General features: G+C 36.6%; 1 non-coding gene and 1 pseudogene across 2 annotated transcripts; both read right to left on the bottom strand.

Moving 5' to 3' along the window:
• Positions 1 to 1,400: 1,400 nt before the first annotated feature.
• LOC143848003 (phospholipid-transporting ATPase 3-like) lies at positions 1,401 to 22,824 on the bottom strand (annotated as a pseudogene). Its single transcript, XR_013235268.1, has 20 exons — positions 22,630 to 22,824; positions 20,327 to 20,404; positions 13,161 to 13,226; positions 12,802 to 12,923; positions 12,339 to 12,423; positions 12,158 to 12,235; positions 11,935 to 12,051; positions 11,432 to 11,581; positions 11,242 to 11,346; positions 9,583 to 9,725; positions 7,843 to 7,944; positions 7,678 to 7,741; positions 7,380 to 7,593; positions 3,812 to 3,977; positions 3,602 to 3,681; positions 3,048 to 3,287; positions 2,422 to 2,643; positions 2,162 to 2,329; positions 1,609 to 1,971; positions 1,401 to 1,518 (listed from the first exon to the last, which is right to left on the bottom strand). The product of XR_013235268.1 is annotated as a phospholipid-transporting ATPase 3-like (transcript).
• LOC143870196 (small nucleolar RNA snoR8a) lies at positions 21,699 to 21,788 on the bottom strand. Its single transcript, XR_013244986.1, has one exon. It is a non-coding gene; the product is annotated as a small nucleolar RNA snoR8a (small nucleolar RNA).
• Positions 22,825 to 25,129: the final 2,305 nt, after the last annotated feature.

Below are 25,129 nucleotides of genomic sequence, written 5' to 3'. Positions count from 1 at the left end.
ATTTCATATCAAAAGTGAAATTAGCAAGCTCCCTTTGCAAATATGCGACACTGAAGCTAAGTCTATGATAGTCAGTTCGCAATTTCTTTTAAACGAAATAACAAAGATACATTAGAAAGAAAAAAGGGTAACTCAGAGGTATAAAATAGCCACAAAGAGAAGAAAGCAAATAAGATGAAAATCAAGGAAAAAGAAAAACTTAGACATTGATGGCCAACTTACATAAAAGAATAACGCATATTTCCTACATAGGTTGGCTTTAGTGCCAGGGTCTCTATGCACATTGATATCAAAATTTTGGTTCTCTAACAGGCCACTGTTAGTTTTGTCTCTACCATGATTGAGAACTCCCCTCCCCACAAGAGTCTGTGACCATCAGCAGCTAATATAGGAATGTCGGGGAATCCATATCAAACAATAGTTACAGTCATCACCGAAATCTAATATTATTGGTTCTCTTTTCAGAAAGAGAGATGGATATCAAAAAAAAAAAAAAATGTTTTTCTGAATGTTGCGATTGACTGGTCGGTCGAGGGGCCTCCTTACATTTTCTTTTTCATTAAAAATACACCATTAAAAAAAGCACCAAAATTAGATCTTTGATCAAAGTATTTTGTTATCATATCCAAGAAAAATACCATTGATCATAAAGTTTGAGTTCTTCAAGGGCATTCCTTTTTTTTTTCTTCAAGGGCATACCCGTAATTCTGTCATCTCACTTATTAGCTTTTCTTCCCTCTTCAGAAAACAATAGAAAATTGTATAGAAATGAAAGAGAAAAATGCAGTAGGCAGAGACTGCCTGATACATAAAGAAGGTTTATTTGCACCCTCTCTTGCACCCATAAACACTACTTCGTTAACCTGAGAAAAAAAACATTGACCCAATAATTGTTAATTTCATTAACCAGATGCAAAAGCCTACAGGGACCTAGGTGGTTTTATGCCCAAATAATCATGTTAGATGTGCATTCTTCCACCAAAAGCTTCTTATCTAATCCTTTTTACCATCAAAGTAGCATCCTTCCACAAAAAGTGCAGCCCTTGTCTCTAAAAAGAGAATGCAAAGAACCGTACAAAGAGCAAACACTTCCATGTCAATTGCATGTTTGATTCTAATGGGCACCACCAAAAACACCTTTAAAATATTCCCCTTGTCATTTATAAATACACTCTCCACCCATGCGGGCCCGGGCTCCAAAAAATTTGCAGCCATTTATTGTTTCAGATAAATATTCCCCAAAACTACTTACATTTTATAAATGATTAATCATCGAATAGTGATTGCATGCCTAGGATTTATCATTTCTATCATAGATTGTAATGATCTAAGAAAACACTTTAACAGATTGAAACATAATAGAATAAGCTCATGGAAAAATATCAGGAAAAGAAACATTACTAAATCTCACCCTTGGTATACAAAGTCCCCAAGAAGTGCAACAACTGGAACAAGCAGAAGCATGAGGTAGAAATAGTATGTCCTCATCAACACATAAATAACAAAGAATATGTTCTCCTGCAATATAATAAGCATAACAGTCAAACAAGATACTATATAATTTAGGTCAGTCAGAAAAAAATAACAAATCATGCTCAAGAGACTTACTTGTCTATCATACGGGGTCATAACTCCAGAATATACAAATATAAATATGAACCATGCTACAATGCTCCCTGCAATACTTATGTGGTGCCACCTTGTAATTGAATTGCACGCCATAAGAAGGCGCACATTGACAGTTATTACAATGCAAGTGAATGCCATGGTGCTAACATCCCAAAGCCCAAAGATCTTGCCCGATGAATTATGAGCTTTATGACTGGACGCAATTGTGAAATGGTAAAGAATTAATGACTGGTATATGGAAAAAAAAGCCCAGACTGCCACAACTCTCCATTTGAAGAACGCATTTCGTATTCCCTCCTTGTATAGCTCTGCGTATTTCTTTGAAAGAGAAGCACTGACATCCTGGCAAATAGGAACGTTGAAATAAGTGTATGCTCTCCGTTTAAACCGTTAATGTCTACAACCTAAATGAATGGTAAAGATAGTGGTAATGCTGAATCTTAAAAGATATGAGATAATGTGTAGGATTGAATAACCTTAAAAGGAAGCAATTCTTTGGATCCAGGGCATTTTACGAGAATGAATGGCTTACCTTGTCAAATAATCCAACAATGATTACAGGTAAAGCTGTAAAAATGACATTAAATAATGATTGGAACCAATCATCGTAGAATCTCTGACCAGAAAACCCAGTCTGGAAGGTGAACCAAAACTGGATCAGAGTGAAAGTAAGATTCTTGTAGAAAAAATATGTTACAACCTGCAATGCAAGAGAACAGCTGAGTGAGAAACTTGCCAAAAAAAATTAACGAGGGTCGGTAGTTCTGAAGAGAAAAATAAAAGAAGTTTAACCTTGCATATTCTGAGATATGACCACCGGCCATGCACAAGAAGTAAATTGGTAAGGAAGCGAAACTGAGCAATCGCAAAATCACTAGCCATGACGGCTTGCATTCCTTCGAGCCCACTTATACCAACACCAACATGAGCAGCTTGAATCATGCTCACATCATTGGCCCCATCACCAATACTAAGTGTGATCTTCCGAGCACCTTTCTTGACCAGGCTAGTCACCTGGCATGCACAATTTATAACTTCAGAATTAATTACCCACAAAGTTGCATGTAATGGTCCATAATTGATGTACTTCTCTCCTCAAATATATTTCTCATTATTGCATGATAAAGGAGGAGGCAATATAAATAGTATACCACCATGGAACACATAATTAATGAAAGAGAACACAATGCATTCAGATATACACTTAATAGAGCATCATGACATACACATACAGAATTTTCAGAGATATTTCGCAAAATGGAAAATTACTTTTTCTTTTGTGTAACTTCTCTACGTTATTTGTCTAGTCCATGTTATGGATTTTACCAGAGCACTTTAATAAAATTCTGATAAAAAGGAATATAACCATTGAAAACTACCATTCAAAAAAAAAAAAAAAAAACCATTGAAAACTACACCTGTGCTTTCTGTAGTGGAGAAACTCGACAGCAAACTACAGAACTACAGTTCAAGCTTAAGTTGAGCAGAATGACTCGTAGATTTGGGTCCAATGCATACGTCAAACACTTTCCATCAATTATAAGTGCCAGTTTTCGTCCAGATGAAGTATGCAGGTAGTGCTGGGCTTCCTCGAGGTATCTCTTCAGCTCTTGTTTCACTGAATCTCCGATAAAACGCTCGGTCTCCACATGGTCACCCTAATCATAAATGTAAAGAAAGCTTAGCAGAAAAAGGAAAGAAATAAACAGCATGTATAAAACAAGAGGAATTCTAAAGTCACAGGCACCCTTGCAGAAAAGGGGTGAAAGGGCACCCCAATTGGTCAATAGCCATTTATGATGGCACAAAAAATTATGATCATAACTGTTGTCATAAATGACAGTTGACCAATGGGGGCGCCCTTTCACCCCTTTCTGTGCAAGGGCGCCTATGAGTCTAGCATCCCTCATATAAAACAATTTTCCTTTCATGTAAACGTTAATAAATTTAGTTTTTGAGAAATGTATATTACCCTACTCTCAACCTCTCTAATTGCATCAGTTTCTGAACTGATGGTAAACTGTTTCATGTCATTGTTGATCAAGCTACAGGCTACATCAGAGAAACAGAAAAATGGGTTATAAAGTTGTGCAAAGATGGCTGAGAAAACAAGATTAAGTAGACTTAAAAGTTAAAAATGACTCAGCAAAATACAAATGCATTCACTTAACATTGACCTTGCCATAGGCTATATTTATTGCAGTTTCCATCTTGTCCCCTGTCAGAACCCAAATCTTTATTCCAGCTCTCGAAAGAGTCTCTATACAAGATGGCACCCCATCTTGAAGTTTGTCTTCTATGGCAGTGGATCCAATCAGAATAAGATCCTTTTCTATCAGGTCTGCCACCTGTAAAAATTTAAGAAGTCACAAAGAAGATAAAGTTAGTAAGACTTAGCACAAAAGATAGAACTAACAGTATTTTGAAAATAAAACTTATGACACATCTTCAAAAAAAAAAAATTTATGACACATGCTCAAAATTATAATTGCAAATATCTGACAAGTAAAAAAGCATCACAGTTAATTAAAAAAGAATGCAATGTTTCAAATACTATAGTTTTGACCGACAGAAGTATCTACGAAGTATTTGACCACGAGTATCGATATTGTATCATGTCAGACATGGTCCATCTGCCCAGACAAATATTAGAGTATAATAGATATGCACACATTGCATGTTAACACTCCTGCTGAATAACTAGGGACAGTGATGTTTCTGAGAACTTGAGCAGGAGACATATCTCCAGAGGAAATTCTTCCTTTGGGATCGGACCGAGATTCTACACGTACCAGTTGTGGAGTAGTTAGAGATAGAAGCAACTTTCAGGATAAGGCATCATACAGAAAGTTAAATGGACACAACACGTCAACACACTAACACACAACGCACAATGATACAAGCCCACACATTTTATTTTTTTAATGGTAAGGATTTCATTAAAAAAAAGACCGAGATGGTCAATTACAAGAGAATAAAAGACAAGTGACAATAAAGGAAGATTACAAAGGAGAAGAAGTCGCGAAACTCAAGGAGGGAGGAAATCAAACTGCTCAATATTCAACAAAATCACCCCCTCCCTAGCTAGCCTATCCACAACCCCATTCGTTGATCTCCTAATATGTTTAAAAGAGATGGAAGATGAGCCAAGAATGTCCTTGATCTCCTCAAAATACTCCGCAAATCTCCAAGGGAAGACATGGGAGCCACACAACCATCGAATAACATTAAGGGAGTCACCTTCAACCATGACTCTATTCAGATCAACACGCCCCAAAAACTTGATACCCTGATGCACAGCGCGAACCTCCGCCTCATTAGAGTCAGCCACACCAATTGGACCAGCAAAAGCCCACCTCATTGATCCTCCCTCATCTCGAAGAACCCCCCACCCCACCCCATCCCGGCTGGACCCGGGTTTCCAATACTCGATCCATCAAAATTTAACTTTATGCGGCCAGGAGGAGGCGGCTCCCAAACTTGCAAAACCGATGATCTTGATTTAGGAACAAAGCAAATCTCCCTCCATCCATTCCACAATTCGAATGCCGATACGAATCTAAATGATGGGCTAGATTTCGCCCAAAAGATGGTAAGAGCAATAGCCTTGTTCAGAAGAAAAGGAACTCTCTGGGATCGGCCTTTGAAAATCCTTGCATTCCACTCCACTCCTTCCATATAACCCATAAAACTGCCAAAAAAGAGATACAAGCCCACACATATACATACTTGAACACAATTACGGGCATAATATATACATCCAAACCATATGACATGAACCATTTGTTATGCAACACTATTTGAAAAGGTATTTCTTCAAATGCGTGCAAGATAAAGTAACATTTGCCAGAACAATCACAATGTACTAGCCATCCCTGAGTAGAACAATATTTGGCCCTTAAGAAAATTTGTACAAGTTTTTGACATTGCAGTCTGATGTCAAATGGGTGTTTGTTTAGTCAGTTCTAAAGAGTCAACCCGAAAGTCATTTCTAACTATCTAAGAATGGTGCACTAGTTTCTACTATCGATGTGGTATGGTATGTAAGAACATTCAGCATTCTACAAAGGGTGCTCTGGAAAATCGCAAGGGCGGGCTCAAAGCGTGGGTGCGATATAGAAACTTAGAGCTATGGCTTCTAACCGAGATATTTTAACAAGGGGATGATTTATGGGTGCTGTCCAGAAACTTAATGTTATTCAGTTATACATGATTAGTAAGTATAAAGTAGCAGTCCAAGTAGGCATAGTCTTTTATTTTAGGTTGAATCTGAATTTAAAATCAGTGTAGGAAAAGGGTTTTAGCAACAAGTCTATAATTAAGTGCTGCCAGTCCATTGTATGATACGAAGTATTCAAGCTATAGTTTGCTAATGGAATTTCCAGCATCAAAAATTTCAAAAGTGATGTTAATCCTAGTGTTCTGAGAAGTTCTAAATCGAAGAGCTTCAACAGTATATGAAGACTTCGAAGAAAATGATCCTGAAATTCAGGGTGTTCATGAGAAAAATTCTGAACACTGAATCTCAATTGAATAGAAGTCTCAGTCACTGTATGGCTGAGATGATGTCGTGAAAGTCCATAGAAAAGCAACACAGAAAATTGCAGGGGTTGGAATTTTAGGAACACAATTTTGCAGAACCTGGAAATTTCCTGCAAATAAAGTTCTAGCCCAATAGAATTGGCGGCTTGTATGTATCTAGAATGAAAAGTCTAGGTACTGAAATTGTATGTTCTGAATCTATGAGAAACAGTTATTGTACTGTTTCTAGAGTTTCCGAAAACATTAAAAAGGCTCAGAATTCTGAGGCTTCAAACAGAATCCTTTCCAAAAAAAATCAATGAGGATTCCAGCAAGGTGCTATAAATTTCCCTGAGTTTTATTAGCTGGTCTTTTACTGCAAACTCAATATACGGCCCTTTACTTGCATTACTATCAACCATTTGGGAGAAAACGAGAAGCACAAAAATCATTTTGAATCAATGGCTTCATACAAAATCTGGTAGAGTTGCATTGTTGAGAAAGCCCCATCAATATTTAGGCCTCTTTGATGCACAAGATTCTCCACAGCAACCTTTCACCGTATCAATACTGATGTATCCTTCTAGCTCACATCTTGAAAGACTGGAACATTGAGATATTTAATGTTTGACGCAAACACATACTTGGCATTGTCCCCCTCAAGAATAACCAGAAAAATCTAATAACATTTAATATCATTCATTCTACTCGAGGGTTGGTACTGTTCATGGGATTAAAGTTTAAAGGGTTATTCACATGAGCCACTCTCAAAGGTAATGAAGGGAATGAACAAAAATTGCTATAATATATAATCAAACTTCAGGAATGTGACATACTAATATCATGCAGATAATAAATTTTCCATAAATATTATATCATATAGGGAAATGGTAACCGCACTCCCTCATCTCAGCAATGGAATAATCTGGAGGACGGAGGTTCAATCCCATCTTACCTACCAAAAAAAAAAAACGCAATGGCACAACTCTTTTTATTTACACTTTTCTAATCAGCTGTCAAAGTCTCTTACAGTTTTCAAAAAAGTTACCCTACTAGAAAAGTGTTTACCAAAGTAAAAGTTCCATTATAAAAACAAGGGAGTCCCGATTATCACTTCCAAGTAAATAAATAAACACATGCAAAATCTATTGTAAAAATTAATTATATATCAAATAATTATCATGATACTGAAGTTTAAAAAGTAGAGGCATGTCTTAAAGTCCATCTACCTCATCCAACTTCTTCTCACGCTCTCGTAGAGAAGACTTGGCTTGGATAAATCTGTCATTCCAGCTTTCATACAATTCACTACTTAAATCCCTGTAGGCAAGGCAAAGAGTACGTAAACCAGCAGATCCAAACTCTTCCAAATTCTCCCGAGTGGATTTCTTTATGTTATGGTTTCCATCAGCCAAATCTTTCATAGATGACAGTATCAGCACCCTGTAAAAGAAATTTTCTCTTTTTGAGTGCCGTATGGCTTGCTAGAAGTAAAGCAAACCCTAAGTTTTAAACACATTTTATCACCTTGCAATACAGAACGAGCCTTCCATTTGAGTAACGACAGATGACAGACTGGTGCTTCCTTGTACTATTTGTACAAAAAAAGTTGACCATCAATGCTACTAGTATGATAGGAAAGCATAAAGTCAAGAATAAATAATAGTATTAATAATAATAATAAGCACCCACCTATTGAACTCCAAAACATTTAGAATCTCATACGAGACATCTTCAATTTTACCCATCTTTTCGACATGTGACTCACGGACCATGATCATAGTTGGTGTACACCTGAAAAAGTAAACAGATAGTGAAGGGATTTAATTAGATAAGAATTCATTGCAGTCTCAACCCAACCAAAATAACTTAGGATATTTGATTAGTGATCTTCGTATCCAATCAAGAATTTGTAGTGCAGTACATAACCTCTGCCTTAGTAAATAAATCACTTTCCACATATGATTCACCCAAACAAACAAGGGAAATTCTTACAATGACTATGCATGCCACAGTGCACCCAATGAGGCAAGGGAAATTCTCCCAAAGATCCTTTCCTTCATATGTTACACGCTTACAGGTAAACTAGGAAGCAATGACTTCCAAGAAAGGATTACAGTTCAGATGGAGGAAGTTGATATAATGTAGCTTAATCGATTGATAAAACTGTCTTATCATTACATCACAGAGGCGGGCCGATCTATGCTGTTTCACTCTGAGGCATCGCCGCATCTATTAACTAAGGCATTCCGATCACTTGTATATGTCATTAACATGCATCCATCCACCATACTAGATCAGGACTCTCCCACTCAAGTACTCACTAGGAAGACCTTGATTATTCTTCCCTTTTATCGTGGGGTACTGGGGTTGTATGTATTATGCCCATGTTCCTCCATCAAATCGCAAAAAATTCTCTCCCAACATGGTCACGTGCATTTTTTGTGGGATATAGTGATGATAATCATAAGGGTTACAGTAGAAATCCTGTGATATGAACATTATAGCTTTGTTCAGATATACAGACACCACAGGATTATCTCATACTCTATTCAAGCTACCACATATCACGTTGTAGAGCCCTAAAAAAGCACTATATTCGTTAGAAGCACAAGAAGTGTAAGTAGACTAACAAAAGTCCTCAAGCCACTAGATGAGCCATTGACATTGTGATGCAACCCTTAGTGACAAGTGCGTATAAGTCGCAAAATAAGAAACCAGGGCAAGGGTAAAACACACATCACAAAAGGCCGGGGAAAACACACCATAAATGCTGTATCAGCGCATGATGATGGGTGAAATAATGACGCACATTCTTGGAAATCTGAACTTTTCATGGTGAAGATGGCCAAAGGTCAAGATCTTGTAGGTAGTCAAAAGCTTCCGCCCTAGATGGAATTGGGATGGCCCACACCTATTACAAAGTTGTCAAGTTCTCTACAACTAAGGTTTATCTGCATGTCATTATTCTTGAATAGAATCAATATCAGAAATAATAAATAAATAAACCAACAATTTAAACATACATCTACTAAAACCAATACTAAGAATCTCCATTAAGAAACAAGAAACAATGACCTACACACTTACAGCAAAAATGTCACCCAAAAATGAAGAACTACTGCCAAAAAACTATTTCTGGAAGCCCTTGAATCTTACAATTATTTAAACCTAATCAATTGCAAACAATAAGCAGATAACTATATACCCAATTATAAAGTTACCAAGTATTTCGCTACACCATATAACTACCAAAAATTATCACAATATCTCACTTAAGAAATCAAATAAGAAAACATCAAAATTAGGAAATTCACTAAAAAAAGAGATTATTGGGGACACGCGTGAAGACATATTAATTTAAGAAAAGGTTCCAACAGCAACTCCCCACCAAAGTGCTAAAAACAAGTAACAACAGAAATACGTGTATACCTATAAAAGAAGAATCCAAAGTTCTTCGCAGCCGTAACTAAAGCAGCCTCATCTGGAGATGCAGCTTGATATGTGATCTTCTCCGGGGATTCATCACCTTCAGGAAGCACCGTATTACATATCGCTAGGCATCTGAAGAATTCCTACTCAGAGAACAAAGACTTTTACTAACAATGCCATACTGTCATAGAAACAATGTTTCCAAACTAGAATATGATGAATCAAATATAAAAATAAATGATAGGTGAGCATTTCCAGTTTAAATTTTATATGAAATACACAAAAAATGTTAGAAAATAGAAGCATCTCTATTTTTTTTCAATAGTAAAGCATCTCCATATTTGTCTCACATTGTTTTCTTCTCGTGTCTTATTTGATTGGTCTACATTTAGGACAACGGAAATGTCACTTCTTGTCACTTCAACTGTGTATAGATCAAGAATTGTTTGAGCCATCTATCTCTACAGTGTTTGTTTCTAGCATTAGATGGTCAGTTCAAACAGAATGGCTTTGACTTTTATAATTCATTTGCGCTTTGCCATAATCTTCAAAGGGTAATTAATGTAGGACAGATCCTAGTATGGATGCTTTGATACCAAATGACGTGAAAACAGCTTCTAATAACGATGCCTCAATGACTAATTAACGATGATACCTAATAACCAGCAGTATTTAAAAAAAAAAAAAAACAGAACGATTTACAACTGCAATTCCCAAATTCCTCCAAATTCAGGAATCCAAAAAACAGTCGTATTATGCGCGATTAAAATGAGATTACTGTGTTATTTAAAAAAAAAAAACAGACTGATTTACAACAGATGGATTTTGGCACTTCAATTCGATTTAGTTGACGCTCTTGGTTTTATTTCTTTGGCTATTGAGGCAAGGTGGCATGTCGTCTTGCATTTTTTCTCTAAGATCAATAAAATTTAAGGTGTTGGTCCGTGTTCCTAGATAATAAAACATGTGAAGTTAAGTAGGTACTAAAAATAGTTTTAAATTTCGGACGAAATCCAAAATCTCGCCCGAAATATTTCGGTGTCGGTTTGGACTGACACTGAAAGAGCATGGAATCAGAAAAGTACAAGATTTAGGCGGAATTTCGCTGAAATTTCTTTTACAAAATTCTACCGAATTTTGTACAAATTTCCACCAAAATCAAAAATTTCGGTGGAAAAATTTTAAAATTGAAATTTTATAGAATTTTTACATGATTTCAGCTGAAATTTCGGCCGAAACCGAAAAATTTCTGTTTCAGCCGTGGCCGAAACTGACACCATAACTGACATTTAAATCCTTGGTACTAAATGCACACATGCCAGTGCACACACCTACACCCACCACCCCACCACCACAACCATGGGACATGTTCAGGGGGAGGGAGATAGTGTTCCCTCACATCCCTAGGACTGCCAATGAACCTTGCCGACAAGCTTGGTAAGATGTGAGTGTCTAGATCTCTTATGCATGTTGAGCCTTTGTTGCCCAATGATATTCCTTGGTGATTTCCTTTTTAATTTGTACATTCAAAAAAAAAAATCTCATGCACGGACCAATTTCCTAAGACAGATTGAGTACAAACAGAATATTATCACCTTATATATAAAAATATACTTTGTTATAACAAATCCTGCAAGTCTAGACACATCTAGTAATCACCTTGCAAGAATCAGGATCACGTTCATTTCTCCAAGCACCATGCATCAACCTAGGATCATCAAAATTGAAACCTTTCTCATGCACCGTTGTATCTGGTTTCTTCACCTATAATAAACTAGATGAAATGAAGATAATATATACAGTAAAAACACGATATAATATTCTGACTGAATGAATTGTGGAAGCATACCTCATCAATTCTCAAACCATTCCGCTGAGCTCCTCCTTTTTCTATTTCGGTGATCCCAGTTCCATACACCTCTCCACCAATTGAACACTTAAAGAACTCCATTAGATTTCTTGTTAAGGTTCCGGTCTTATCAGAAAATATATACTCAACCTGTCCTAAGAAAAGAAGTGACTGTCTAAGCATAATGCCTAGAAAGATTGATACAATGTGCAAAATAGCAAATATAACCCTTAATAACAATTAACAATGGGACTGTGAGTTTGCCAATGAGGGTGCAACTGAGATTGAACTTTGGCAACTTGGCTTGAGTTTTCATCTTGAAAACGGGTTGGTTCAGGACCTTCAGGTTGAATCCAATTTATTTTTGAGCAAAATCACAACAAGATCCAACCCAAATTGCAACCCAGCTTGCCAATCTAACATAGAAACCAGATAATAGTGACAAATTGCTAAAATTAGTAAAGTTGCACCAATGAGGAAAAAAGATTATGGCATCAAGATACCTGCCCAAGCTCCTCGTTCAGATTGGATGTCCGTGCCAATGCAGGGGTGTTGCTTTCAACATGATACATATGTAAATCCTTACTAATAAACTGAGTGGACTGAATAAATTTGATCATCTAAAAAGTTACAACAAAACAAAATACCACTCAACAACGATTATATGCAAAGTTTGAATAGAGAATTAAAGGCCTCACTCAAGACAACTTCAACTAAATTGCCCACCTCGATAGAAACATAGAGAGAAATAGGGATAATTGTTGAGTACAACGTAATTAACGTAAACATGGTCAGAATAGCAACCTGTAAAAAATTAAAAAAAAACAAGAAATGAAGGGTGTTCAGAGCTGCCAATGAAATTAAACTGGGTCACAAGGATATATCTTATTGGAAAGAGAATTAGTACCACAAATCTGTTGTTAGGGTTGAACTGATCCTCCACACCTTCATCAAGACCTAAGTAGTAATACTTGCGGCTGATGAACACGCCACTGGCAAATTTCAAACAAACATGAAATAATATTTAATCCCCAAATTAAAAAAAAAAACTTTTATTTCAGAGGAACAGACAAAGAAATGACCCAAAAGATACTGTAAATCAAAATTAATTATTCGTGGAAGAAGATGTTTCAACCGTGTAAAAACACATTGTTTGTAATAAATGCAGCTCACTTGTCAATGTGTGCTATTTGTATAACCATAACTAAGGATTCCTACCAAAAAAATGAACTGATGCCAGAAGAAATCTGAAGAGGTTAGCAATTCCTCAAAGCAAATGTTTGACTGAACCTCATGTGGAAGAAACAAGTAAAGAAAATTTTGCCGTAAAAACAACTTGCAATGGAGCACTAACTGGATAGTGATTAGACCTGGCAATGGCTCCAATGAGACACATAAGGAAGAGAACACCAAAAAGAGTGAGTATAAGTTTGTCCATTTTCCTCTCCAATGTACTTCTTTTTGAAGGCACATTCATGGAATTCATCATAACCTGCAGTTTATTTAGTGAAACCCATAAAATAATGCATGGTAGTACAAATCCCAATTGCGGATGAGGCAAGGGTAGCTATTAAAGAAAAAAATAGAAGCAATTGATTATTTTGTGCCGTATGCACACTGCAGCTCAACGAGGGAAAAATAAATATAAAAAAAGCAAGTAAAAAGAAAGAAGAAACTGGAACATGTAAATAAAGTAACTGCAATTATACCATGTACAAAGGCAACACACCTTTGTTTCATGCCCGGTAAATACAACGGCCCCAACTATGTATTCTGTATTCCGGAGGCTACATCCCTACATTAAAACATAAGTCAGTAGATAGATGTGCAATAGAACTGATGCTGAAAGATGGAAGCTTCTCATATGAATGTTTAAGTTAAATATGATGGTCCTTACCTGTAACGACCCGATTCCCGTGACCGGATCGCTACAAGCAAACACCTGTCAAAATACTCACAATAATTTTTTTTTTCTTAACAAACCATCTATGAAACTTAAACGACTGTCATTCTTATTCCATAACTAAAATGTTCCTTACAATAACATCAACATTGCAATAACGTGTTCTACTAAATAAAATCCAAACTAGAAATTTCTTAAATAAAACCGAAACGTCGACGAAGGTATCGTCATTTCAATTATTTCTCCCATCGCTCTATGCTCCTAAACGTCCTCGTGCGCAAACGCACCCTCGTGGGCATCCTCTAATCCTGGGGAGAAAACAACGTCAAGCAGAGTGATAGTAACCTGGCAGGTATGATAGTTCAATCTAAACAACAGATCAAGATCCATTTTTTATTTATCAATTCAAATAAACTGAACAAATACTTTTCCAACATGATAATTTATAGAGATTTTCTAAACCAGAATAAGAGAATTCATTTTAAAGAGATATAACTACTTGCAAATTTAAATATAAGAAGATCATTTTTTTAAAGTGAACAACTTACTGAGAACTGAACGAGAATAATTAACTAACAACCAGAATAATTACAAATCCGTTACGTTCTCATTATAACGATTTAATTTAATTCCCAGGGCACTCCAGCTCCCACTAGCTTGTTGCCCTTGCCAACACGGTCGATTCCGCGGGGACTTATTACGATAGATCATACCGCCTAGGGACTCTTGGTCTCCGTAGGATTCCGACATCAACTTGGAGTTGCGCGGTTCTCCCAAGTTGTATACCTTTGTTTACGGGATAGCTCAATGGCTTCCCATCACCCTTTCCCATTTCTTCTTTGGGTATTTCTTAAGTGTACATACGGCTTCCTCATTATTTCATATGATTAAAAGAAATACAATTTAAACTGAATATTTTTATCAGAATTCAGAATCCATTTCAACATATAATATAAAAGACATAATTTCATTTATTTATAGAATAACTTAGAATCAATATAAATCAAATACTTCACCATTCTTGTTGGATAAATTGAAAGCCATACGAGCAAAGTTAGGTATCACCTGCCTTGTAAAGACCTCGGATGTATATATTGGGACGGCCTCTAAGTGAGAGAGTGAGGGGATTCAGCCTGAAGATAAAATCATATCCATGTTCTTTTAAGTCGATGTAAAGAATTGATAAGGGGTTGAAAAGTCTCAACGCACACAAGGGTTTTGAATTGATGAAATAATTTAACTTTGTGTGACGCTCCAAGATAAAACAGCCAAAGTTGGCTCCAGTCCACGTGCACTCGCTGACTGGTCCACCCAGAATCACCGTAGAACTGTGCTCAGATCAGAACGGAGGAAAGGAAGAAGACAAGCAGAAACTTTGATGTTTTCTGTAAAAACTATATCTCCAATGGTGCTGTTCTCTTCTTTTTATAGATGAGAATTTGACTGTTGGAGGATAATTAATCACCATTAAAAGAAAAAAAACGTTTCTCTCTTAATTACCATTAAAAGACAAAAACGTTTCTCTCTTAATTACCATTAAAAGACATAAACGTTTCTCTCTTAATTACCATTAAAAGACAAAAACGTTTCTCTCTTAATTACCATTAAAAGACAAAAACGTTTCTCTTTTAATCACCATTAAAAGACATAAACGTTTCTCTCTTAATTACCATTAAAAGACAAAAATGTTTCTCTCTTAATTACCATTAAAAGACATAAACGTTTCTCTCTTAATTACCATTAAAAGACAAAAACGTTTCTCTCTTAATTACCATTAAAAGACATAAACGTTTTTTGTTTTGAAAACACACCACAAGCACATTCACCAAGGTCTTGGGTTCAAGTCCCCACATATGCAAGTCTTTTGCTTTAAAACAAGAGAGGGAAACATAATTTGAATCTTCCCTCCAAAATCTTTTCAAATCTTTTTATTATTTTGTTTAAAAATTCTAACAATTCAGTCTTGAAATTTAGATCCATCGATCCAAAGCCTAAATCTTAGGGTTATTAAAGAAAAGTTAATCGCAGTCATTACATTACCAGAAAGGTAAAGTAATAGCATTGAATACTCGGCTATCATCTCCCCCCCGCCCCCCAACCAACCCACCCCCCCAAACCCCCCACGCCGCCCACCCCCAAACAAAAAACAAACATTGTATACTCAGTTGCAATCTGCATTTGTTACACGTGCAAATCAAGATGGTAAAACTCAAATTAGCTTACTGAGAAGGAAAGGAGCAAGTTTAGGATCACAGCTATGATGCAGGACTCATATCCAAAGACATTAAGACAGAAAACGATACTAAGTTCAGCTGAAAGAGCAGATTAGCATCCAACAAGTAAATAAAAGTAGGTATGTCAACAATAAAATAAAACATCAATTCTATATCAACAGAACTCAAATCTATCCATCTGAATTGCAGCAATGCCAATCCGTCGTAGCATTTATGACCTTCGTAGTTCAAAAGATGCTCACACATCTCAGATCTATTTTCCAAAGCTTCTCTCTATTATATTAGAGAAAAGTTTGATGATGCTATGTTTTTTTCTGGCACAAAAAATTCCTCTTATTTCGCCTGAAACTTCAGATGGAGATTACTCTAAAGAATGCTTGGAACCCCATAAAGGTAGAATATCCTAATTTTGAACGGTATCATCTTATTTGGTTCAACAGGTCACATTGCAAGACATGCTTTCAAGGTATCGCAAGGTATACAAGGGGCACTAATTACAAAACATGCCATCTTAGTTGGGGTACAAAAATTGATCCTTTTTGTCCTCTTTGAGATGCTTCATTAGAATCTATCAACCATTTAGTTTTTGGTTGTGGTTTTTCTTTTGGATTTAGTGATCCATCTTATAGAGATTTCATCATAGAAGGAAACTTTATAAATCCTTAGATGAAGAGAAATGGATATTATCGGCATTCCATTGAAAAAGCAAGTTGCAATGGCCTTGAAGAATGGATTAGATTCTCTTCCATATGTAGATTGAAAGAATAACCAAACTTCTGTGAAAAAGAATATGCACAAATGGTTAAGGCCTTGGTTTTCAACCTTGAGGTCGGAGGTTCGATCCCAGCTTACCTATCAAAAAATAAAGTACGCACAAATTTATGGTTCACAAAAGCATTCTTATTGGTAATCCAATGTAGACTCACACATTAGACTTCATTAACATTACAATGAGAAGAATGTAAACACTCTTTGAAACATTGGATGCACAATCAATGCCATCAAGATAGTAGAGAAGAAGTGCAGATGGACTAAGCCTCCTAGAATATTTTCATGATCAACTCTGATGCTTCATTGGATGCTTGTGGAATTATTAGAAACAAAAAGGGCAGGTGCAACTCTCTTTGGATATTGGATTTGCTTCATCCATCTTCCATGGATTGAAAGAAATAAAAAAGCTTGATTGGGTGAAGGAATAGGGCATATTCGTGGCATTATTACAAACGAAAAATGGTAACTACATCTCAGATTTCTGGTACATGACATCAATAAAGATATTGGAATACTTGAGTTGCATGTGATCTAAATGGGCCTCCAACGTGCTTCGCTCTTGACTGTAGTCGAATATGGATAGAATCCAATTCACTATTGGCTGTTACTATATTTGCTTAGCTCTTGACTTTAGAGAACTAAGTGTTCAGTTAAATGTCTCCATCCATCTTCCTGCCATCATTATCACTAAGTTGACGAACCTAAAAAAAATTATACAACTCTATCTTCCTTGCAGCAAATGCTAGCATCATCATCGGGGAGCTCAGGAATCAGAGAAAATTTTCCACCCATCTGGTCCCAATCTTCCATGCAGCTCGTGTATCGAGATTCAAGAGTTCAAGCTCAACCTAGAAATGTTCATCTAACAGGCTCCCCGTCTAATTTTTCTTCCTTTGTCAGCCAGCTGATATTCCCTATCCATCCAGCTCTATCCATTTTAGTCGCAAAAATTTAAGCTCGTCAAAATAGAACACATTGTAACCTTGATCAGTTTTCTCCAGCTCCAAAATACTTCCACCAAGCAATCCAACAAATTAGAAGAATCACTCTAGTAACCATGCCAATATGAAGCACTTCCTAGACTCACTGAAACAATATTAGTTTCTAATACAATCAAATAAAAACTTGAAAAGAAATCTTGCTTACATCAAAAACCTACCAAAAGCACCAAACTCGAGCATCTTTAACTGATACACACCAAAGGTCGAAATCCTCGAGCTGCCTTCTTCGCCACTTATAAGTACTAGAATGTGGCTAACCAATCAGATCCATCCAATACAAATGTCAAAAATTACCTCACAAATCTATAAATAACATCTGACCCAAAAAGATATGTCTACATTAGATTTGTACCCACACAGCAAAGTCCACCCACCTTCTAAAGCCTAGGAAACATGGTACAAAACCTAGATGTGGAAAGAAAGCAAAAAACAGTTTATCAAGGGGGTGAGAGAGATTATTCAATCAAATAAAAAGCATAAACATATGGGGATTATGAAAAATAATTTCACACTAATTTAAACAATGAACTATAAATCTAATGACTGACCATGTAAAGAAATCACATAGTTGATTACTTGATATGAATAACCTACACATAAAAGACACCATGTGCCAGGCAAGAGAGCTACAGTCCAACAGAGAGAACAAAACCAGAGACATAAATCTCCAACTTTTATTCTCTAGATCGCCTGACAGAGATCAGAAATAAACTCTTCCCACGGTAACAGACCTCAAGCAAAATCATAGAAGATAATTTTACTGAATTCCAACAAAATTTTGGAGTGTAAAAAGAACACAATTACATAAAAAGGAAAACAGATGGTTTTTTTATCTATGAGCTATGATTTGTGGACATGGACACGAGTGTCGCGTGTCGACATGGACACAGAGTGTTGAACACGGCGAACTCTCAAATTTAGAAACGGAGACATGGCTAAAATAGAAAGTAGATATAGTCATGATTTGTGGATACAAATTCGTGTGCCGAGTTTTGACGCGGATATGAGGTATCTGACATGGAAACCCTTAAAAATCTAGAAATAGTGGCACACTCATACACGTACATACATATAATGTTAATAACACTTACACAATACGTTTAAAAGTGTCTAAAGGAGTGTCGACACGTGTGGACACGGGTGTCATGTCGGACACGACACGACACGTGTGGACACGGGTGTCATGTCGGACACGACACGACACGTGTGTCCACAAGAATTTCAAAGTGTCAGCCAAATCATAGATAACAAGCATAACAAAAGAAAAAAAAACAAGCATACATGCATGAATTAGTAAATGATTTCAGTGTCCAGATACATTGAAATTATAGAAAATTAAAAAAAAAATATCCTTAGGACAACGAGCATACTCGCAAAAGAATTTGGTTTGGAGAAAGAGGAAGTGTCTGCTTCTGGATGATAAGATTGCCAGTGAAAGTGTACAAGGAATTGTTTGGTTGTTCACATTGTATTTCTCCAGCAAACATAACAAATATCCATAAGAAAAACAATATATGCAAAATAGGAGAGAAAAAAAGATGTTTCATGAGGATGGGCCCTAAATCAACCAATTTGAACTCTACTTCTGCAGAAGTGATATAATGTGTGGTGAAATGGGTACATGCATAGAATATGGCTCAGATAGTAAATATTAGCTTTCCAAATGAAGATTTTCCCTTATAAGAATGGTGAGATTTTGGAGTTGTCAAAAAGGTCCAACTCATCCAAATGGGAGGGAGCAGTGGCACTCAAACCATGTATTCTAGTATAAAGCTCAATGATGTCAAGTGATGCTTTCCCATGGGTGTTTCTATGAGAGAATGGCAGCGACTTTAAGTAACATAAGGGAGGCAGCGTAGATATCTTTAGTTGCATGGCTTGAATGACAAAAAGAAATAAAACAATGGCAAACGAAAGCCACTTTTACCTCTTCAATTGAAAGCAAGGGTGATCCCATAGTTAAAGGTTATGTCAAAATTGTTTAGATCCCTCCACAACCACATCATACTGGCAATTTTAGAGAGATTATTTTTTTGAAAAATTATATTCATACCATGGAATATACATGCGGACCAATAGTCCCACCAGAATTACATAGTATGAGGGTCCGGGAGCATATTCTAGGAGCAAAAAGTAAAAAGCGTAAGAGACTGTAAAAAGGCTTCCACCATCATCTAAACTTCCTCCTGCATCGACCCTTCCCAGCAACCTTCTACAATACCTTTCAAGACATCCAACGACAGAAACACCGTAGAGCCCAACAATCATCCACATAATAGAAGAAAACCAAGGAATTTATATGCCTCGAAATGCATAAAGGATCTAAGTCATTTTTTCACCCACCTTGGTAACTAAGAAAACAATCATCATGGAAAGGAATGGTTATCCAGGGGTGAAAATCTCCCCCGAGCAGTGAAGGATAGTGTCCCTCAAGAAAACAACCATCATGGGGAGGAATGGTTATCCGAGGGAGAAAATCTCCCCCGAGTAGCGAAGGACAGTGTCCGTCAAGCACGCTCAGATAGACCAAAGTAACCTCCCATAATTCTTCATAGGAAAAAACTTTTAACATGGGCTTCCAGCCCCACACAACATTCCCAGCCCTTGCAACATCCAGGGACTACCGTAGCCTACCACAAACCACCAAAAATGCCGAAAACTCCCTACCATCCCAAAAAAAAAAACATTCGACGAGCATATTTACACAAAAAGTGCCCCCCTTCATTTCCTGAGAGCTTTAAGCTCTCGGCTCCCGCGACCAAGGGTCTTACCTTTCTTCTCTTCCACATCCCTTTTCTCGATGTCAAATTTGTCTCCCCGTCAAGATTTGCAGTCTGATCCAAAGTTAAAGTCTTAATTTAAGCTAAAGCATAAACCAAGGCCTTCCATTTCATGTTAAAGCAGCAAACAAAAATGAAGGAACATTTAAAAAACGAAAATCAAGGAATCATGATCGTCCAAGGAACATGAGAATATGCGAGAAAACCTCAATGTAGCAGACACCATCTGGATTTGAACTAGCAAGGAAGAGCACATCTGCAGGAAAAAAACCATCCTGCTTTACCTGCACCAAATGCAATAATCAGAACTGCCACAGAAGCACTAAAATCATAAAGTCCAGGGTGAACATCCTCAAAATCCATTTAATCTGTAGTTGGAAACGTGAAGCTCATATGTGCGATTGTTTATTTTTCAGTTTTGATTATTTTGAGAAGGCCTCAACATTGAGGTTGTAGGTTCAATCCAGATGGCATTTTAAAGCGGTAAAAAACTATAACCTTCTACGGCTGCAAATGTGGGCTCATTATGTAACATTCAATACCAATTATAATACAAGTAAAGGCCTCTTAATTGTCTTCCATTAAGCTATGCATTCCACTTTATTAAAAATTCAAAAGCCACTTAATTGCCATCCATTAACCTATACATTCCACTTTAATAAGAATTACAAAACAAGTACCATTGAATAATATATTTTCAAAAAGTATAAACTGTAGAGAGTTGTAGCTTCATCTGTTGCAAACCATCTAGCACAATCATTACATCGAAAAAAAAAAAAAAAACAATAGAGAATCAAAAAAAAATCGTAGCATGGTCTTTATTTGATCAGTACAAAAGAATTAAATCAGAAACAAACACCATAGAATGAATTCAGCAGCCACAGATGAAAGGAGACTCCACAATCCACAGATGTTAAACCAGAAAACAATTTTTGAAGCACTCAGCACCCAAGGTTTTTGCGGGAAGGGCTCTACATATAAAAGAGAAAAGACATTTTTAAAACAAGAAATGCTACATGAGACAGAAAATCAGGCCCCAAATCTTGAGGCCCACAAGATAGGCAACCAAGTTCATAAAGCCGGTAGCAATTAAGTTTTCTTCCCCAAGAACATGAATAAACAGGATACTTCTAAACCTTTTTTCTATCAATGGGAGAAAATAATTACAAGTAGGTCTGCCTCTCATTCTATCCCATTCTCTTAAGTCAACTTGATAGATTATTATCCACAACAAATGCAATACATTATGATGGGATTTTTTTTTTATGAATGGAAAAATAAGATGGGATAAAGTTTTGATGGGGAAATCGACGAGAAAACTAAAAAATGGGAAAGTTTTCATTGGAAAGACGCTCTTTCTTCACTATGTCGTCTTCGTTTTGTACTTCTCATCTTCACTCGTGAAGATCAAACAGAGATACGAAAACAGACTGTTTTACGAATTAAAATTGGTAGCCTACGCTCCCTTCTCTTAGCCTTCAATAACCACCAATATGTAGAGCCATCATACAAACTTAAAGCACCCAAAGCAATAGGAATATGAGAAAAGGAGCTTTTAAGTAAAAACAGAAAAGAAAGAGGTGCTCATATTCTATGGGTGTAAAAGGGTCTGTCATGCCATGGCTATAGCAGTCAGAAAAAGGAATTTTTTATAATCATAGCACCAAAAATCAAAATCTGTTTATATAAACAGATAAAGGCAGAATGGCTCAGACACGCACAAATAAAGTCATCATAAACAGATATATGCAGATTAAAAAACAAAAACAATGTGCTTATCTGCTTGGTCTCTAACCAGAAAAAATTATCAGAATCAAGAAACGATTTGTCATCATAGCCAAAATCTCACAAAAAATGAAAAAAGGGGAAGAGAAAAATTGAAGAAACCAAATAAATTTAGAGGCTGGCGTAACTCAAATCTCGTTCTTTTGTTGGCAGATTAGAGCTTTAAAAGCCTCAGATTTCTGTTTGGAGCAGCGAAAACATGCATATTGAAGAATTGATAGCATAGAAATTAATTTCTACTCCAGAAAAAATAAATTAAAAGACTCAGATTTCTATTTGGAGTAGCGAAAACATGCATATCGAAGAATTGATGGCATGGAAATTAAGTTCTACTCCATAAAGAAAAATTAGATATTTGATCGTAGAAATAGAGGAAAGAAAAGTAGCCATTGAGAAATTCTTACAGAAATATAGACTTGTGTATATTTGCTACCAAATACATAAATTCTTTTTGTATTGGTGGGGTGGACTTGCTCGGTCTTCCCTGTTTTTTTTAATGAAACTTGCTACCATTCAAAAAAAAAAGACTTGTGTAAAAAAAAACTGTAGATGGCTTATGGCATAACCATCTGGAAAAAAAAAAAGATGGCTTGCAAACCGTCGATCTAAACACGTGAAAACAAGATCGCCGAACGAAACAGAGAAAATATGTCACAATGGCAGCAGAAAAGGGCTGTTAAAATATGAAGATTCAGTTCCAAGAGGGGAAGAAAAAGGAGAATACCTGAACGATGTGGATATTACCATCGATAGAGAAAAAGAGAGAGGACTTCCTCTCAAATTGACGGGAAAAATAAAGGAAGTGAAATCAGCTGCCACATCAACTAACAAGGAGTTGACAGAGCTTTCTCAAAATTTTGAAAAAGCACTTTCCATAAAAACCAGAAGCACTGTCAACAGTGTTTGATGGGAAAGAATGGTTCTTTCCATAATTCCATCTACTTTCTTGCTTTTAGTGGCATCCAAACGAAGGCTGAGGAAAGTGCCTTTTTCCTCACATTCATTCCGTCCATCCTAAGTATCCATTTCCTGCTTTAGTAACCGCATCACATGCCTAGTATACGATACTAGGCCCCGTACAGCTATCAACATCACATGCCCAGTATATGGTACTATGCCCCATACATCTATATCTATTTACCTTTTTTATCTTGTCTCAATTTTCTGAAAAATTCAAGAAATAGTATCGAAGAAAAACATTGCAACGGATTCAAGAAGATGATCAAGTTGATGAGAGAGAGAGAGAGAGAGAGAGAGAAGGCAAAGGGCGGGGTTGTAATGTGAACTAGTATCAAAGAAGAAAGAAGAAAAAGTGAAAAACACAGCAATGGATTCAAGAAGAAGGTCAAGTTGACGAGAGAGAGAGTGTGTAAACCCAAAAAGACCTGATAAAAAAGAAAACAAAATCAAAGAAAGTCCCCTTTTATCCCTCTCTCTGATATATGAAACACTAGATTTGATTCCCCCACGTTAGTAAATTGAAGTTAGGCCATATTTAGCAACGCACACAAATCAGACCTTTGTTTCTTCTTACCTTGATCATTGTTCTTATATCCCTACATCTTCAAAAGGGCGAGGTTGTAATGTGAAGTAGTATCAAAGAACGAAGAAGAAAATTGTAGCAATGGATTCAAGAAGAAGATCAAGCTGACGAGAGAGAGAAGGTGAACCCTAAAAGTCCCAATAAACAAGTGTGCTCAAAGGATTTCTAACCTTCACCATAAACAAGTCGTCTTGTTTAATATCTGTCGACGATGATGAATATTTGCTTTGGCCCTATACATTGCATACATGTCTTCAATGTTTTTACGAACTTGCTCATGCAATTCTTTCTTGTCTTCAGCCATTTTTCCCACTTACTCGACTGCATTCTCAGAATTAGGCAAAAGAATCAAGTCATAATAATAACTTGGCTGCCCTCCATAAACCTCAAATGGCCTCTTCCGGCAGTGAAACCTCTTGAATAGTTGTATACGAATTCAGCTTGTGGTAGAATTGTGTCACGTTTTGGCTTCCCATGAACAAGGCTTCTTAAAAGACTCCCTAAATTCTGGATTGCCACTTTCAATGTCGAACTGTACCATATTGAAGTCAGTTTTCAAATTGATTCCAAAAAGTCCTCCAAAAGTGTGGGAGAAGCTTTTAATCACGAACAGAAGAAATGGTTTTTGACACTCCATGTAAAAGCACGACCTCATCACTCTCTTCTCTATCACCATCTATGGTGAAATAAGTCTTGCATTCTTTAGCATTTCCACAACACGACAGACTAATGTCCTGATGTTTCCACAACAGGAACAATTAAATTGTCATCGGATGAAACTGGATGAAATCACATCACAAACAGTGATAGTGTTAGTCAACCCTTCTTAACCTCTCCCACAATTTTGTTAGTTTCACCAATGGGTTTGGGCTACACCTCCAAGATCATGTGGTGCTACATCGCCTTTCCACAACCTATGATGCTTCCTGTATCACTTGCAGAGAGTCTAGAGTTATTTAGGACGGACTATTATGCCTCGACCGTGTCCGCAAGAACCATTGCTTGAGAAACAGTCCAGAACTGATGTAATTATTGTGAATGAGAACGTGCAAACCTATGATGTAGCTGTCCAAATAGTTGGTTTTCTATCGTTTGAAGTTGAACATGAGACTTGAGACGAATCATTGGAAAAAAAAACATGGGACTTCAAGTCATTGGTGTATTCTCTAACTGCCCTACATTCTTGTTGAAGTTGTTAAAATGTTGATAAATAATACCTTCAAGGTTGGTTGGGAATAAAAACACCATCAAAGTTGGTTGGAAAGCATAAGGACGAGGATTAACTTCAGTAATCTCCTCCCATGATTTAGTCCTTATCCATTTGAACCCTAGATAATTGGACTATTTGTCAGTGTTAAGAGAAATTAAGAGAGAAGAAAATGTGAGTTAGGGCTAGCTCCCCCTCACTGATTTATTTATATACTAAGAGACAAAGTACAATGACGAGAATGCCCATACTAGGCTTCTTCTAACAGTCAGCATAAGTATACGAGTGCATAGCCGCTGAGTCAGATAACCACAAGCTTCACCATTTTGGCTTCATCTCCAAATATTCATTTATTCATTTATTTATTTGGAAATGAGGTGCGTCCACTTTAATGGGGAAGTTCTACTAACTTCCATCAGGCATGTGTTTTGGAATTGTGCTCTTCCATGCACAAAACCTGCATAATTTCCATCA

Source organism: Tasmannia lanceolata, unplaced genomic scaffold, assembly GCF_043159265.1.
Source record: "Tasmannia lanceolata isolate RefF3 unplaced genomic scaffold, GAP_Taslan_0.1 ptg000003l, whole genome shotgun sequence".
NCBI lineage: Eukaryota > Viridiplantae > Streptophyta > Magnoliopsida > Canellales > Winteraceae > Tasmannia > Tasmannia lanceolata.
The sequence above is the reverse complement of the archived record's forward strand: the minus strand, read 5'-3'. Positions and strand labels throughout refer to the sequence as shown.